Genomic DNA, 15,483 nt, shown 5'->3' with positions numbered 1-15,483 from the left:
GATCTAGTCTGAAAATTAATGAAATATGGTCCCTGGAATAAAATAGAAGGTTGTAGCCTTTTGTAGGCCTACACCTATGTACTAGTAAACACAACGGCTAGTATAAGAGCTAAGGGGGTTGTATCTCCCTTCCAAGAAAAGTTGGAGAATGAGAGAAGGTTGTAGCCTTATGCGGGTAGAAGCCTGCGTACTGGTATAAGTCTGCACTAATACAAAATTGTAAAAAGAAGTTTCTAATTTAAAAGAAGATAGAGACGATTGCAACAGGTGGTTTTCACCCACATTGGGTTTCCACCTTATATCTTGTGTTCATGTGTGTGACTGTCTGTTCTGTTTTTCTGCTCCTATTCACTGTTTATATGGTTAATGAAATTCTGATGCAAGATCAAAATATAATGGATTAACTGAATCATAAGTTTACTGGATATACACTGGTTGCATTAAACACAGTTGTGTATACATGCAAGTTTCCTTAACTGAAGTAGCGTATATGATTCAGATTATGAAATGAAATTTTTTTAATTATTTGCTAATACTAATTCACCCCTCCCCCCTCTCAGTATTATTTCCAACATCTAGCCCCACCAGTCTAATCAAGATTGGATTCTCCAAGTAAGAGTTATGTCAAATCTCTCGTGATGACCTGATTATAGACTTGTTCAATAGAGTGAACTTGTACGAAGTTCCATGTCTCATTAATTTGATATTAGGACCTACAATCGATACAAAAATAACTACACTCTATATATTTTCTGTAACATCTTATGAAATTTCAATCTGATGCTCAGAGAGAAAGTTATGATGATTTTCCCAAGGTCACCTATTTGGGATGTAATTTGGGAGCCTTTAGAAACCCTAAATGTCTTGGATTGTATCTCACAAAATATAGTGAAATGAGATCTGAAATTTTGGCTCGAGCTTCACCACGTTTTACAGCTCAAATGGGTTTTAATTTTAGAGCTTGAAACTTCGTAGAAAAATAATTATAGTGAAAATTCCATGATGACCTGTTTGAGATGGAATTATGGAGCTTGCAAAAACCCTAAATTCCTCACGCCAGATCTCTGAAAATATAGTGAGACAAGATATGAAATTTAGACCCGAGGTTCAAAGAGATTTATTCACAAATGGGTTTTTGTTTTAGCTTCTAAAACGTCTCAGAAAAAAAAGTTATAGTGAAAATTCCACAATGACCTGTTTGGAGCAGTGAAACCCTAGAATCCAAAGCTTTGATTCCAAATGTTATGAAACCAACTCAAAAAAATATAGAAAATAAATATCAACACCTTAAAAATCAGCCTCTTCAAGGGGGAAACCTCCTTTACATTACACAAATGAACAATTCTTGGTTGATACAAATGAAAATACCTCCTTTATATATATAGGAATCTAAGGGGTCATAATATAATTAGAGCTGACATAACAATAATAATATAAGGGCACAACAATAACAATAATAAGATTCTATGGGGCACAATAATAACAATATGGGGATTACATGGGTGCAATAGTATAATAAGGGGGTTTCACTTATAATAATAAGGGGTTACACTAGTATTATAGGGACCTAACATCCACCTAGTTAGAAATGGCTAGGTGATCATTTTATGGTTAACAGATTCTCCCCACATGTATGAGTGTTAGGATAAAATAGTATGACCGAAATACATTGTAGACTACACTTACATGAGACACCAAAAGAGGAGTCAAAGAGAGAGAGAGAACTGAAATAATTCAAGGACAGACAAATAATGGAGGGGGCAAGACCTATAAGGTTGATAGATGTCTCCTTTTATGTGGTAGTACATGATCCCAAATGAGGTGGGAGAGGCATACCCATACCCACTAAGATAACTGTGTACAAAGAATAATGGTGAGCCCATCAATGTGGGACTGCGCTACAAAGTACATGATACATGATGCATGATACACTGGCATCAATTGGCTAGAAAATAATACAATGGATCCCATATACGTAACGTACTTGGAAAAACATAGGCCAAGACTGAATAAAATAACATCTAAGTACATGAGATATAATTCCCCTCACGCTGGCATGGGGAGGGGGGATCACAACCAAGGAAGCCTTGCTAAACATGAAAGGGATCTGAAGATCTGAATGGCTCATCTGGAGGAGACATGCATGTTGTGGGTGTTGAAATTAGCAGGAACCGAACTCGTCAAATCTATGTAACTGCATCGAAATCTAGATCAAAATCTGTGATCATATGGGTATGTGAAGGGCTACCTGAAGAGACTCCCCATCATGAGGTTTGAAACATATCAAACACACATAGGAATCATTGGGACAATCATCTGAATCACTGAACCATCAAGTGTACAAATCTCAATCATGTGATAAGGAGTTGATGTCGAGCACGTGAGAAACAACCAAGTCAAAGGGAAATAATGAGTCCCTTTTCCTGATCTGAGGCACTTAACAAAAATGGAAGCTAGAACCAAGGTACACCACCCTTTAGAACACTCTTTTGTAATAAATGTGTTGAAGTTGATGGAAGAGAGCCTGCCAGAGTTAAGGCAATGAGGAATCCTCAAAAAAGGCATAAGGGAACATTGTAAAGTGATTGATGGACTGACACCAGGGATAATGATGGAAGGCAACAAGATGGGTGGTGAACTGACAACTTCCCATGTCAGAGCATAATAAAAGGTGGTTGACCTGGCAACAATTGACTCGATTCTTGAGGGGCTATGGTTGATGACTCAAATGGGGGTTCGACAAAGATGAAGCAGAAGGAATGGAGACAAATATAATTAAAATGGGAGAAATGTGACACGATGAATAAAACAATGTAACAAGATTCAAATGGGGACTCGAAAAAAAATCCATAAGCACAAGGGTGACACATCCTAGATGCTCTGAACAAGGGCGACTCAATGAGGTTTCCATGTGTTAGAGGTCCGGTGGGGACCATGAAAACATGATGAAATGATGGTTACTCATGACGAAAATCACTACATGAGTTAGCCAATGAAAAAGGTAAAGTGGTACCAGAGTATGGATAGCTCAGATGAAGAGATTCAATTTTAAGAGGCAGCAAAGTGAGACCTCATGGAAAATATAGCTTCAAGGTGAAGTTTCAAACTAATAAAAACAAAGAGAGACCCATTATAGAACTTGGTGAGAGATTTCCAACAATGCTGAGGATTTGTCAAATGGAGCTATAGTTTGGTGGCAATGAGCGATAGAAAAAACTAGGGTTTTGTTAGAAAATAATATATTACGAAGCAATGGAACACATAAAATATTGCAGAAATATAAACTCAGAAAACACATAAAACAAGAGAGACATAGATATACGTGGTTCACCCAGTTTGGGCTACTTCCACCTCGAACATCCAATCCTTCCTTTCTATTATCTGCTGTAATATCCTCTGTTTTCTCTCACAGTCTCACCTCTCTGTTTCTCGCTCAGAGAATACACATCTATTACACAACCTCAAATACAATGCCCTCATACAAAGAGAGGGGTTGCCTTCTAGGGCAAAAGAAAAACCCTAAACTAAACATAAGTTCTACTGTCAGATCATCTGCCTAATGAATGGCCTAGATTGACTAGAAATTACTATACTTTTACAAGGCAATTTTACCTCTGTTTTTAGCTTCGGGGGCGCTGCCCCTGAGCCCCCGCCAAAGGACCATTGGTCCTCGGACCCCCGCATACAAACTTCCTGGGGTATACATCTGACTGAAACAAAGACCTCTGAACAATCATGCTCCACACACAACAAGTTTTTCCTATAATAGGGATTTTTTCCTCCAAATCAATTCATTTGCATAGTGATCTATGGAGAATTTGGAGAGGAATCGAAGGACCTAAATCTTGTGTATATCTTAGTGGACAAACCAACCATCATAAAGTGGATCGAATACTTTCATGTAGGTGACCTTACTTGTCGAAAAATGGCCTTAATGCTTCTTGGAAGGATGGTTCCCGGTGAAGAATTAAGGGAAGACGAAAACGAGAATGAACTACTAGAGAAGGTCTAGGATCATCCCCGCCCAACAAGTCAAACATGGGAACTGGATGGTAAGAGTGGTAGCACATAGAGGAGAATGGTTGAAAAGATGGTATCAAGCATCTACAATATGTGATGTGTATATGGCTCGCCGGAGAGGTCGGTAGGAAAAACTATCCAAGGAATGAAAGGATAATCGACCATACCTAGATCGTTGAGGTCTAGGATGAGACTTATGTTAATCAAGTGAGAAGGTGGCTAAGGGGGGAACTATCATGCCCCCAAGCATGGGATAGTTCCCCCCAACGTATGTGATGGAGGGGACCGATTTGGTATGCAAAGGTGGGAATGATACCCCTTAACAGGATGAGTTTGTGGAGTGCCATTGTGTTCCAAGTGCTCAAATAATGGATTCAAGCATCTCAGCCCAGCTGGCATGACATCCTCCAGAGGATCATGGATAGATGTAGGGGCATATGTGCCCCTTAGTCATTTATGAATGAATGGAGTATGCTATGTGCATATCGGATGTATTTAGAGTAGTGGACTCAAAACACATTTTGATTATGTCATTTGCCATTTGTTTATGGATGTCTTCTTATGGGAAGAATGGATAGATACAGTTAGAGAAAAGAAATGGTGGATTAACAATATCATTTGATACTAAATATATGAATCAAATGGATTGAATTTATGGGTTTACATAGATGGTGTCACTATACCAAAGAGTGGCTTCAGATATAATGACCCGATGCTCACCTAGAAAACAGGGTGGTTGCAAAACAAAAATGTCTAAGGGACTAGGTTGTTGATGTAAGACGAAGGAATGATTAAGTGAATCATCCCAATTGTGATGTAAAGTGATATGGGACTTTAGAGGTTCTTATAAATGGGGAATAATGATGGTACTAAAGTTGACACTACCCTATGCACTAGGAGGCTTGGGGAAAATTGCTTCTCCTGGACTCTAGAAAATGGATGCCCCCTTACCCAAACATTGAGTGGTAATGTAATGGCCACAAGGTGGATGTGGTCCGCATTCATGGGTTTGAAGGGGTGGTTAAACCAATGGACATCACTATACATGAAGTCTTTGGTCTCTCAAGCATGTTGGTCATGGGTCTGTTGTGGAAGGAAGTAGTCATGATGGTGCATATCATCGCAAGGATAATCACGGGTGGTCATAGCTTCCATAATGTCTTCATTAGAGTGAAAGATGGGCAGGCTGGAGGAGGAAATACCACATGATGGTGAAGAGCTACCTCGAGCCTCTCCATAAGAGACAAGGTTCACATACGCATCGTCAAAGGTGGCAGATATATGACTAGTACAAGGAATATCTACTGATGTTGAGATCAATTTCTTCGATGAAGAAGGTTCAACAAAATCACAAAAGGAGACATTAGGGGAGTTTCCCATTATCGATCTCATGAATGATTATAGGTGGAGAAGAGGAGTAGAACTATCCGTCATCTCGACATCAATGGGAGGGATCACAATGGGTGTTGTAGAGACCTCATGTTTCGGGGTAGAAGTGGGACCAGAATCTACAGGTAAGGAGAACTGCACTCATTATGAGTGGCCTCTCATTTGTGAATCACTTGAAGTGTATCATGAAAATATTTGAGACGAGGAGAGTGATGGGAATAATGGTCATAGTGATCACACAAATAACATGGGTGGTTTGTGCGTAGTGATCAAACCTTCTTATCTAACTCAGTTAAGGTTACATGGACCTTAGGAATGTTAGAATCAAGGAAGGTATCAGTGACCACATCCTTAACATGAGGAATTTTAGGAAAGTTATTGGTGGCATGACCGACAACATCACACAAAGTGCAAGGAGGAAGAGGCTTTGGTGGCTTAGGTTGAGTTCCCTTCTTTCGGGCTTTGCCCCCATTGCCATATGCTTTTGTAACAAGAGTAGGCCCCTGCTGAGGTTGTTTTGGAACTGAAGAAAATGCAGCGGTAGGAACAACTGGTTGGACCAGGGTTAAAGTGTTGTAAGGTTTCAATTTATTAGATTGAGTGTTTGTGGAGGGATCGTTGTACCGGACTGGGATCCCTAAGGTAATATTGGGTAGACTCAACGTAGCCATGACAAGTGTAGAATAGAATCTAGGAGGTGGGAATAAGAAGGGTGTCTTACCAAACAGATAATGGCCTAGAGGAACTACTCCACAATGGTTAAGACCTCGGGGAACGATTTTGGTCGAAAAATGGATTAGGAGAGATATTAGGAGAAGGAAGTGATCCTTGAGGAGTTGTATCGACAAGCAGAGTTCAGTCAAGCACAACAGGTTATGGAGGTGCAGAATTTTGTGAAGGAATAATGGACCATTTGTGGGCGGCACGCAATGCTTAGAGCATGAAAACACTAAATGAGCTAGCCTCAAAAGGAGTAGGTGATGGGCCATAGTAAGCACCAAGGAAAGATGAATCTTTATAGACTCATGGAGAAATAGACTAGATAGTCTTATTGTTAGCCATGAAAGAAATTTTGGTCTAAGGTGAAGTCTAGGCTTTTGGATCATAGTACATCAATTAATCAATTTTGACAATATTTACATTGTGGGGAAATAACATCTTACGGTGAACTGTAGATGAAAAAACTGCCATAGCATAAGTATAACTACGACCCAAAAGGATGTTATAGTCTAAGGGAGGATTAATGACTTCAATGTCAATACAGATGGTCTTTTCAGCAACTGTGACTAGGAAGTTATGGTATAAGCCAAGGGGATGTGAATGATGACCATCCCATGCACACAGAGTGATGGTGGACCGAGATAGGTCAGGGGAACCAAGTTGCTTCCAAACACTAGTGGACATCACATAGGTGGATGTGCCTTCGTTAATGATACACCAATGAACAGTGGCATTTCTAATGGAGACTGGAATTTGAAATGCAATGGATGAAGGTGAGGGAGGGTTTCCTGACTTGTCAACATGAAATACAATTATCTGATCATATTGAGGGTCCACGATGTCCAGAGAAGATTGTAGATCTTTTTTTTGTGATGGGAACGTCTAGAGAAATTCCAATGTTGACATGACAGCAAGAGACTGCACCAAATCATCTACTATGCTATATGTATGGGAAGCTTTGGTAGAAGAAACATTTCGATGTATCGGTCCTTTGGGGATCTTGGGAATAACCTCGACCTTAAGCAGATGGATCTGTAAGGTACCGTTGGGTGACAATAGAGGCTCAGTGGACACTTTGGGCTGGGACTCAGTCACATAATTAGTAGGTGGCTTTTCGTACTTGCGTGATCTAGTCTAAAGGTTGACTTGTTCGGTATTTACCTCATCAGAATTCATCATAAGAATTTGATAGTCATGGTGACTAGGTGGTGGAGTTGGTTGAGCTACCTGACCTTATGTAGGTTGGGTAGTTACATAGAAGGAAAGGATTGGTAAGCATGGTGGGTTGAGATGAAGCAAGAGGAGGAGGAGGAGCGGAAGGATGTGATCCTCGAGATGTTGCTTGAGCTTCCCATACTTTCCACATCTGCGATAAAAGAGGAAACTCATGGGTATAATGACCATAAACTCTACAATAAGAACAAGGTTTTTTCATACGAGGAGCCTTGTTCTACTTGGGCTGACTTCCTTGTTGCTAGGTTGTGATATTAGGTTGAGGACCCTAAGGGGCATTGGATGGAGGACCCTCATTGCCTTGATTACCTTGACACTGAGGGTTCCTATTAGCCTTTCTCTTGTTCCTTTTCTTTGGGTTAGGGGGATTGGGTCCACTATGCTGAGCATACACTTGTCCTTGAGGGGAGGTGGTTGTTGCGGCTGAGGAGGAGAAGGCATGGGAGGTTGGGGCGCTGGTGATGAAGGAGCTAAAGCACTAGGTTGTGCATACTTATAATAAGGATATGGGGCAACATTGGTATAAGCAAGCAGAGCAACAGTTGACCTTGGCATCTGTTGATGCATATGGCGTGCTAGGACTTGAATAAGGATTTCCCTGAGGAGGATTGGGAGAGGGATAATTGTAAATATAACTGGTCCCTCTCTGAGGTTGAACATAACTATTATGAGGTGGGGCATATGGTTGAGGGTGTGAAAGGGTCCCAACTATACCACCTATGGCATGAGAGGCCCCTGATGTATTAGCAGCACCACACCAAGGTAGATCGGGGATGACAATGTAAACATAACCTAACTGGGCATAAATCAGATCAAATTTGAGAGCTATTTGGAGTGCTTCTCTCTCAAACTGAGGAAAGTGTGATGCGACATCTTTTGCAATGGGTGAAAACAATGATCATAGAAACCAATCCATATAGACTGAGTCTTCAAAGTCGGGAGCTCTATAGATGCTCCTCTTTATATGCCATTCTTGAACATGGTCAGAAAGGTGAGTGGAAAAAGTTTGACGAAAAGAAGTCAAGAGTTCAGTACTGGTATCATAACAGAGAGGTAACCGGAAATATGAAATAAAGGTTGTGGCAAGAGTCACTAAAGTGGAATGGGTTTCTCTAAGTTGGTCGACATACCACTTAGCAGCAGCTCTAGTGAGAATGTGTTGGAACAAATGAAGATGAATGGAGTCTTCGGTAATTGTATTGGATGAACACCACATGGAAGGATCAAACATGATTAGTTGGATATTCGTGAGGATTACCTTCAAACTTGGGGAAGTCTAAAGGGAGTTTAGTAGCCATTGCTTGCCATGTGGGATCATGGAGAAGAGGATCATTGATAAGTTGGCTAAAATATGGGAGACTTAAACCAACCATAAAAGGAAGTAAGGGAGAAGGAGTGACCACGCTGGTATGGGTTCCGCTAGTGGGGGTACCTTGGTTAGCACCTGTGTTAACACCCTGGGGTCTCGCACCCACATTGGTGCCTGACATGGTGGTGATATGGGGTTGAGAAGATGCAGAATCAAAGGATGAACTGGATGAATCAGCAGAATCAAAATCAGAATGATGACTTGATGGAGGACTGGGAGGATGAACTCTAACCCGACAAGGAGGAGTTATATGGCCTAATAGGAAATGAGGGTGAAGTCATTGAATTCGATGCAACAAATGCCTTGGAGGCTCTATGGTGTCTAGACTAAAGAGTAATGATAGGAATAAAAGAGAAACAAACAACAAGAAAACACCTAGTGTAGTGGTGCCAAGTGTAAACTAAATATTTTAATGATGTTACTCTAATACAAGAAAACATGTCCTATCAAAGAAAAATACCTCTAGCCTATAGGTGATCTAAATCCTCAAACAATCCTTGATATACTATTTCAAATGGGCTTCCAAATAACTTCTTACTTGACAGAAATTGATCCCTGCAAGCAGAGATGTCCAGAGAAAGGTGGGGTAGAGGACCAACAACTTCCCACAATTAGTCTTATAAGGTGCTTTCCTAATATTGGTCACTACGATTACCTTTGTCCCATGGAGGTGGTCGATTCTTTAGCTTCTTGGTAGTCAACCACCGCATAGAATTCCTTGCCACAGGTTGGGTAGCCCCGAGGAGAACTGCTTGCATCATGACCTAGCCTAACCCCTTTGAATCATGTTTCTGATGCACTCCAGCTTTGATAGTGGTATGGTGAAGGATTTTAAGCTCCCTAATATGTAAACTTCTATGTATCAATGAAATTTATCGATGGGTGTTATTGGAAGCCTATCCCACTGACCCTACACCTACACTACAAAGCTTGTTTGGCCTTGATGCCCAAGTGGGATTAATCTATGTGTGTTGATTTATTAAGGTGTAGTGTTTCAAGTCTTGGCTTGGCAGTGTTAGCCAAGCTCACATTCACTTAAGGTGTGAGCATGTGAAAATTATGTGTCAAGTGGATGAGTTAACTAAGGATGTTTCATGATTCCATATGCTACTGAAAATAAAATGTTGAAATACTATAAATAAATCTAAAAATGACAGGAAAGTAAAAAACCAATCATGCACACAAAACCCCCGCCCATAAGGGCTACTAAGAAGCTAAGAAAGAGAAGGCAAACAAGAAACTCAAAGACATAAAAATAGACCATAAAAATATAATGTCAAGGGACTGGGATCTAAAGTCTCTAATCTTCTGTAAATGATGCAGACAAACAAAAAAAATCAGAGGTGAAAAATGCTGCAAAGGATAGGTGTGAAGCTCAAAGACATAGGATGCTCAAGGGGATCCTAAGGGGGAAAACACAAACCCAAACTCTAAAGGGAGGATAGTAAAATAAATTTATCCAAAAGACCTGAAAAGTAATGGATTAGATTTGAAAAACAGAGGCTAGAAATGTTGAAAATCGTAGACTCCTCACTCAGCAAATCTCTTCCTAACAATGTGGAGGTGTACTCTAAACCATAGGGGGGATTTTTCCTTTGTCAGAGAGACAAATCAAGTGGATCCAGACCTAAGGGAGACTGAAAGACAAATATGAAGTACCCAAACTGATCTGCATACAACACTCTCAACAAATCTATAAAAAAATTGAAAAATTTTCGAAAAAGGTTCAAAACATAGGTACAGATCTATTTCTAAGGAAAACACTATTTTCTAGCCAAGAAGGGTGCTCTGCAACTCACTTATGGGGTTGAAAAGTGTGTTCAGTTCCCGGGAGTCTCGTTCAGAAAATCTCGCACAACTTTTGTCGTCTCTTGCTTGGATAGTACCTATGGCCTACAGAAAAGACCAATAACCCAACAGGATCCGAAATTTTGACAAAATAGGGTTTAATACTATAAATGGAAATTGAGAGGCTAAAAATAGCTGAAGAAAACCCTCAAATTTTTTGAAACTTCAGTCACCCAAGAATGTTGTCAGTGGAGTCATCATTTGTTGGATGAAAAATGTGTAACTAAAGGCCCAGTGGAGTTTCCATTTGTTAGTGTGAAATTTCTTGGAAGGTATACCAAAAACACTTCACTTAAGTCACTAGATGACAAGTGACCCTAAAAAAAGGTTGATGGTTGTTGTTATCTTAGATCTGAAACAAAAGTAGAAAACCTGCAGTAAAAGAGGATATAATCCAAAACATAAAGCAACAATACAAAGTATCCAGTATAATAACCCAATTGGAAAGACTATTTTAAATGAATAAATCTTTTATTGATAACCCTTCGTGAGGGATATCTACAAATTGGTCTGTAAGGCCCCCTCCATGGGATGGGTCTTTTGATATCCTTGATGCTTCAAAAATTGATTCTCTCTCTCAATGTGTGAAAAACCCAAACAAAAGAGAAGAACTCAAAATGGGAGCACAAGAAAAAATGATGATAATGTTGATGATGATAATGATCATGGTGAAGAATGAATGAAAAACCCTCCTTTTTATAGCAAAGTATAGAGTTAACCTCAAAATTGGAGAATAATAAAACATTATTAACCAAATCAAGATATAACTACTTGGAATACTTTATTATATTTATTGGAGAGTGAAAATGTATTTAAAATGGTTAAATACCTTTATTTAGAAATAATTAACAAATAAAATGATTTATTAATTATTTCACGAGAAATAAGAAAGGTGTGAAATCAAAATAATTATTAAATAGTGATTTAATAATTATTCTAATAACATAAATAAGGAAATTTAAATAAATAGTGATTTATTTAAATATTCCTAAGGGATTTAGTCAAATGTGACAAGGAATAATTATTAAATAATGATTTAATAATTATTCCTAGAGAAAATTAAATAAATAATGATTTATCTAATTATTCTAATGGATTCTTTTATTATTTAAATCGGAAAATAATTTAATAAAAGTGGTTTGGTAAATTATTTTAGATAGTGAAAGTGATTTTACTATGGTAAAATTAAATCTATAGGGTGTATTTTGATCCACCTAGTTAAAAATGGTGACCATTTTTTGGTGATATCAATATTCACTTAAGGACAAAACAGACTTCCCATATATGTTTTTGTTCTTAAGGGGTTATTCATTCTCAATAAGAAGACTGAAAGCCATTATATGGAAGTTGATCATGTTATTTGTCAAAATTGAATCTAGATGGAAATTTGGCTTAATGAAAATGAGTATCATGATGGTCTCAAATTGCATGTCACAAGCGTCGCTTCAATATTTTTGTTTTGGGGCTAGGTTTTGGAGGTTCTAGGGTAACTATTATATGAGAGATTTACTCCTCCATGAAAGGTCTCATTGCGATTCATAACCCTTCTGCCATTATTACTGTGGTAGATCTAGATCCTGCTGCTCAGGATGGATTAGCCTTAGCAGTGGGAAGGGCTTCCTACAATGCTTTGATTCAGCTACCTTGTGTATCTATTATTCATATTTCTTGGATGGTTGATGTCAAGCCAACAACATTAAAACATAGGTCATTTTGATATTTCTTTATTAATTTTCTAGCACTTTGGTATGTTGAATTGTTAATAGGATTACACTCTTGTTTAGGTTGAGACCTTGAAAAAGATTGGATAACATAACCTTCAGATGTTGAACACTGATTTTGATCAAATATGTTTTCCATTTAAGTACTAAAATGTATTGTGTGGGGGCATTCTGATTATGGTCAGAATCAAATCCAAGTAGTAAAAAAACGTTGATCATAAAAAGAACACCATTTCAAACATAGATCAACATATCACACTATTTTAATGAAATATTTCTTTTCACTGAATTTTTGGATTGAAACTATGTGTCATATCTTTTATATTTCAAAATTGTAGAATTTTCACTGTAGATCAACTGATATATGCAATGTCCTAAAGCATAATACTAGATCTACTTCTACCATAAACTTTGTGGAAGCTTAAACAGATATGAGCATCATCAACCAAGAACAGATATAACTGAGAATGAGAAGTAATCAACCATAACACAGAAGATATAACACTGGGGAAAGCAACTGCCTAAAACCCCAACTCTGTATTATCATACAAGTGGAAATCTTGTTCAAGTTACAAAAAGAATCAGCTCTAAAGCTATCCTACTCTCTCTGCAATCAAACAATACAACTCATAGATTGAATAGACATAGAATATATCTTCCTCAAGCCCTCCAAGCCTCCTATTTCCTTGCGCAGTTTTGATTGGGGTCCAATGATGTCACATGTGTGAATTGACCTCATCACACTCACTGTAACCTCTGATCCAACTGCATAATCCTTAATGACTAATATTCCTTTTGCAAGCAAGGAATATTCACATTGGAATATTCTTGCAACTAATAGTACATTGTCTCTCCATCTGATCTCAACTAGGTCTCTGATTGAACTAACATGCATGATTTATTCATAAGAGAATATTCAGTTATCTGAAATGCAACAGTTACATGCATGCAAGAATTAACTAACTGAACTCTCATTAATTTAACAAACTATTAAATTAATTTAACTGGACTTGACTGAGTTAACTGAGCCAACTAGTTACAACTCACTCTTATCTCTTTAACTAATGGATAAATTCCTCAATCATGGGAGAAACTGTTGCATGTCCTCACATAGGCTTCATGTTCATAATTCCTTAACTAATTAACTCAAGATGAATTAATTAATCAATTTACAAACAATTGTTAATATCAAATTCTAATTTGACTTCCTATGTTTAGTCTAGGGACTGACTAAAATAAGAAGGGATCCCGAAATGCTATTTTTAGAAAATCTATTTTTAGAAAATCTATTTTTAGAAGTTTCACTTTTCACCCATCATTGCTAAGATCCACAATGGCTGAACTGCTATTTATGGCAGTGTTATTTTTAGCATTTTCTATTTTTAGCATTTCTTGTTGCACTTTTCAACAAATATTACACGTAGTTTCAATCCAAAAAATTCATAAACAACAATATTTCGACCTTGGAAATCTTCAAGTGCAAATAATAATAACCAATATAACAAAATAAAATTTATTCTAATGACTATGGATTATAGTAACATTAGTTTTATAAATTAACATTTGGAAAATTACGAAAATTATAAATCAATTAAATTAATTAATTAAATAAATTAAATAGGTTACTTATTTATCAATTAGATACTTAGGGTTTAATTTTAAAAAAATCATCAAAACAAAGATTATTAATTAATTAATTAATCAATTAATCAATTAAATTTAATTAATTAATTAATTAAGTAATTAACTAAACCAATTAAATAGTTTACTTCTCTTATTAGTCTTAATTGGTTGTGTCTATTAAGAATTAATAATTTATTTATTTAAAATAATTAAAATTAGAATAATTAAAATAAAATAAATAATTAAAACAAAAATAATTAAAACAAAAATAATTAAAATAATAATAAAAATTAAATTAAAAAGTTATGTAGGTTAAGTCTGCTTCTATATAAAAAATTATCCCTATTTAGGATTAATTAGGTTTATATACGTTGGTTGGAAGATTCTTCTCTCAAAAATGATCATTCATAATCTACCATTTTTTGGTCCTGATGATGGACCCCTTTGGGGTTCGAAACATCGACATGATGAATATAATACTGTGGATAAGCCGAATCGTACTACACCAATAAACAACCACAGAAGCTTAAAATCTAACATTTCAAACCTTATTAAAAACATGGGAAGTATAAATGGAAAATATTTATTGAAGATGGGAAATAATTTCTTATTCCAATATTTGATACATTTTGCAATATTTGTTACATTTTTTAAATTTTAGATTATTTAATTGTTTCTCTAATTCTAACGTGGTGCAGAATAGAATAGGATGAGAATCTCCGTGAATATAGTCACCCAAAATAGACCTACATCACTGAGAAGGTTGTTGAGTTCATTAACTCAATCCTATTATGTTGGAGACAAAGTTATTTTGACATTCAATATGGATAACATTGTGGATGTAGAGACCTTGAAGATGGTGGATGGTTTCATTTGGCCACATGGAGAGAAAATTATTAGACATAGGAATCTTCATGGGGATCGCATAAGGGCAGTCATTGAAAGTTGGTATCCTATCTTCACATGACAATTTTGGTCTAGTTCTTGAGGATGACATTGAGGTTTCTACTTTCTACTATATGTGGCTCAAATATGCCCTCTTGGCTTACGAGTATGATCCACAAGTTTCCTCGCCTGAGCTCAATTTCATTGCCCTATACACTCCAAGGTTAATTGAAGTAATTAAAGAGAGACCCAAGTGGAATGCAACCCAATTCTTCAAGGAAGTGTATCCAAACACACCATATTTACATCAGCTTCCATGCAGTTGTGGCTCTCAATTATTCCCACGGAAGTGGAGAGCGTTTTACAAGTACATGAACATGATATTTGTAGAAATTTTGAATAATTTAACACATATTCAATGGAGATTATCCTGATCATGTACTAATGCGGAAAACATACACAATACATAAGCTCCTCTACGTTGATCAAGAATATAGCAGCATCAATAACAATAAAACATCAAGAGCATTCACACATTAACACAGTATGTATCACGGGGAAAGCATCTCGCTAAAAACCCCACACTATCTGTATATTAATGATTGAGTCATGTAACATTACACAGCATAATACTTCTCACAAGTATCTCCACCTCTGTTACACACAATACAGCTC

General features: G+C 37.2%; 1 pseudogene; it reads left to right on the top strand.

Annotated features, from left to right (window-relative positions):
• Positions 1-15,483, top strand: part of LOC149256819 (uncharacterized) — a 50,826-nt pseudogene that overhangs the window by 29,262 nt on the left and 6,081 nt on the right.

This window comes from Pinus tabuliformis, chromosome 7, assembly GCF_031772625.1.
Source record: "Pinus tabuliformis cultivar Carrire ecotype Pingquan chromosome 7, CPIR1, whole genome shotgun sequence".
In the NCBI taxonomy this organism is placed as follows: Eukaryota; Viridiplantae; Streptophyta; class Pinopsida; order Pinales; family Pinaceae; genus Pinus; species Pinus tabuliformis.
This window is presented reverse-complemented; position numbering and strand designations above follow the sequence as displayed.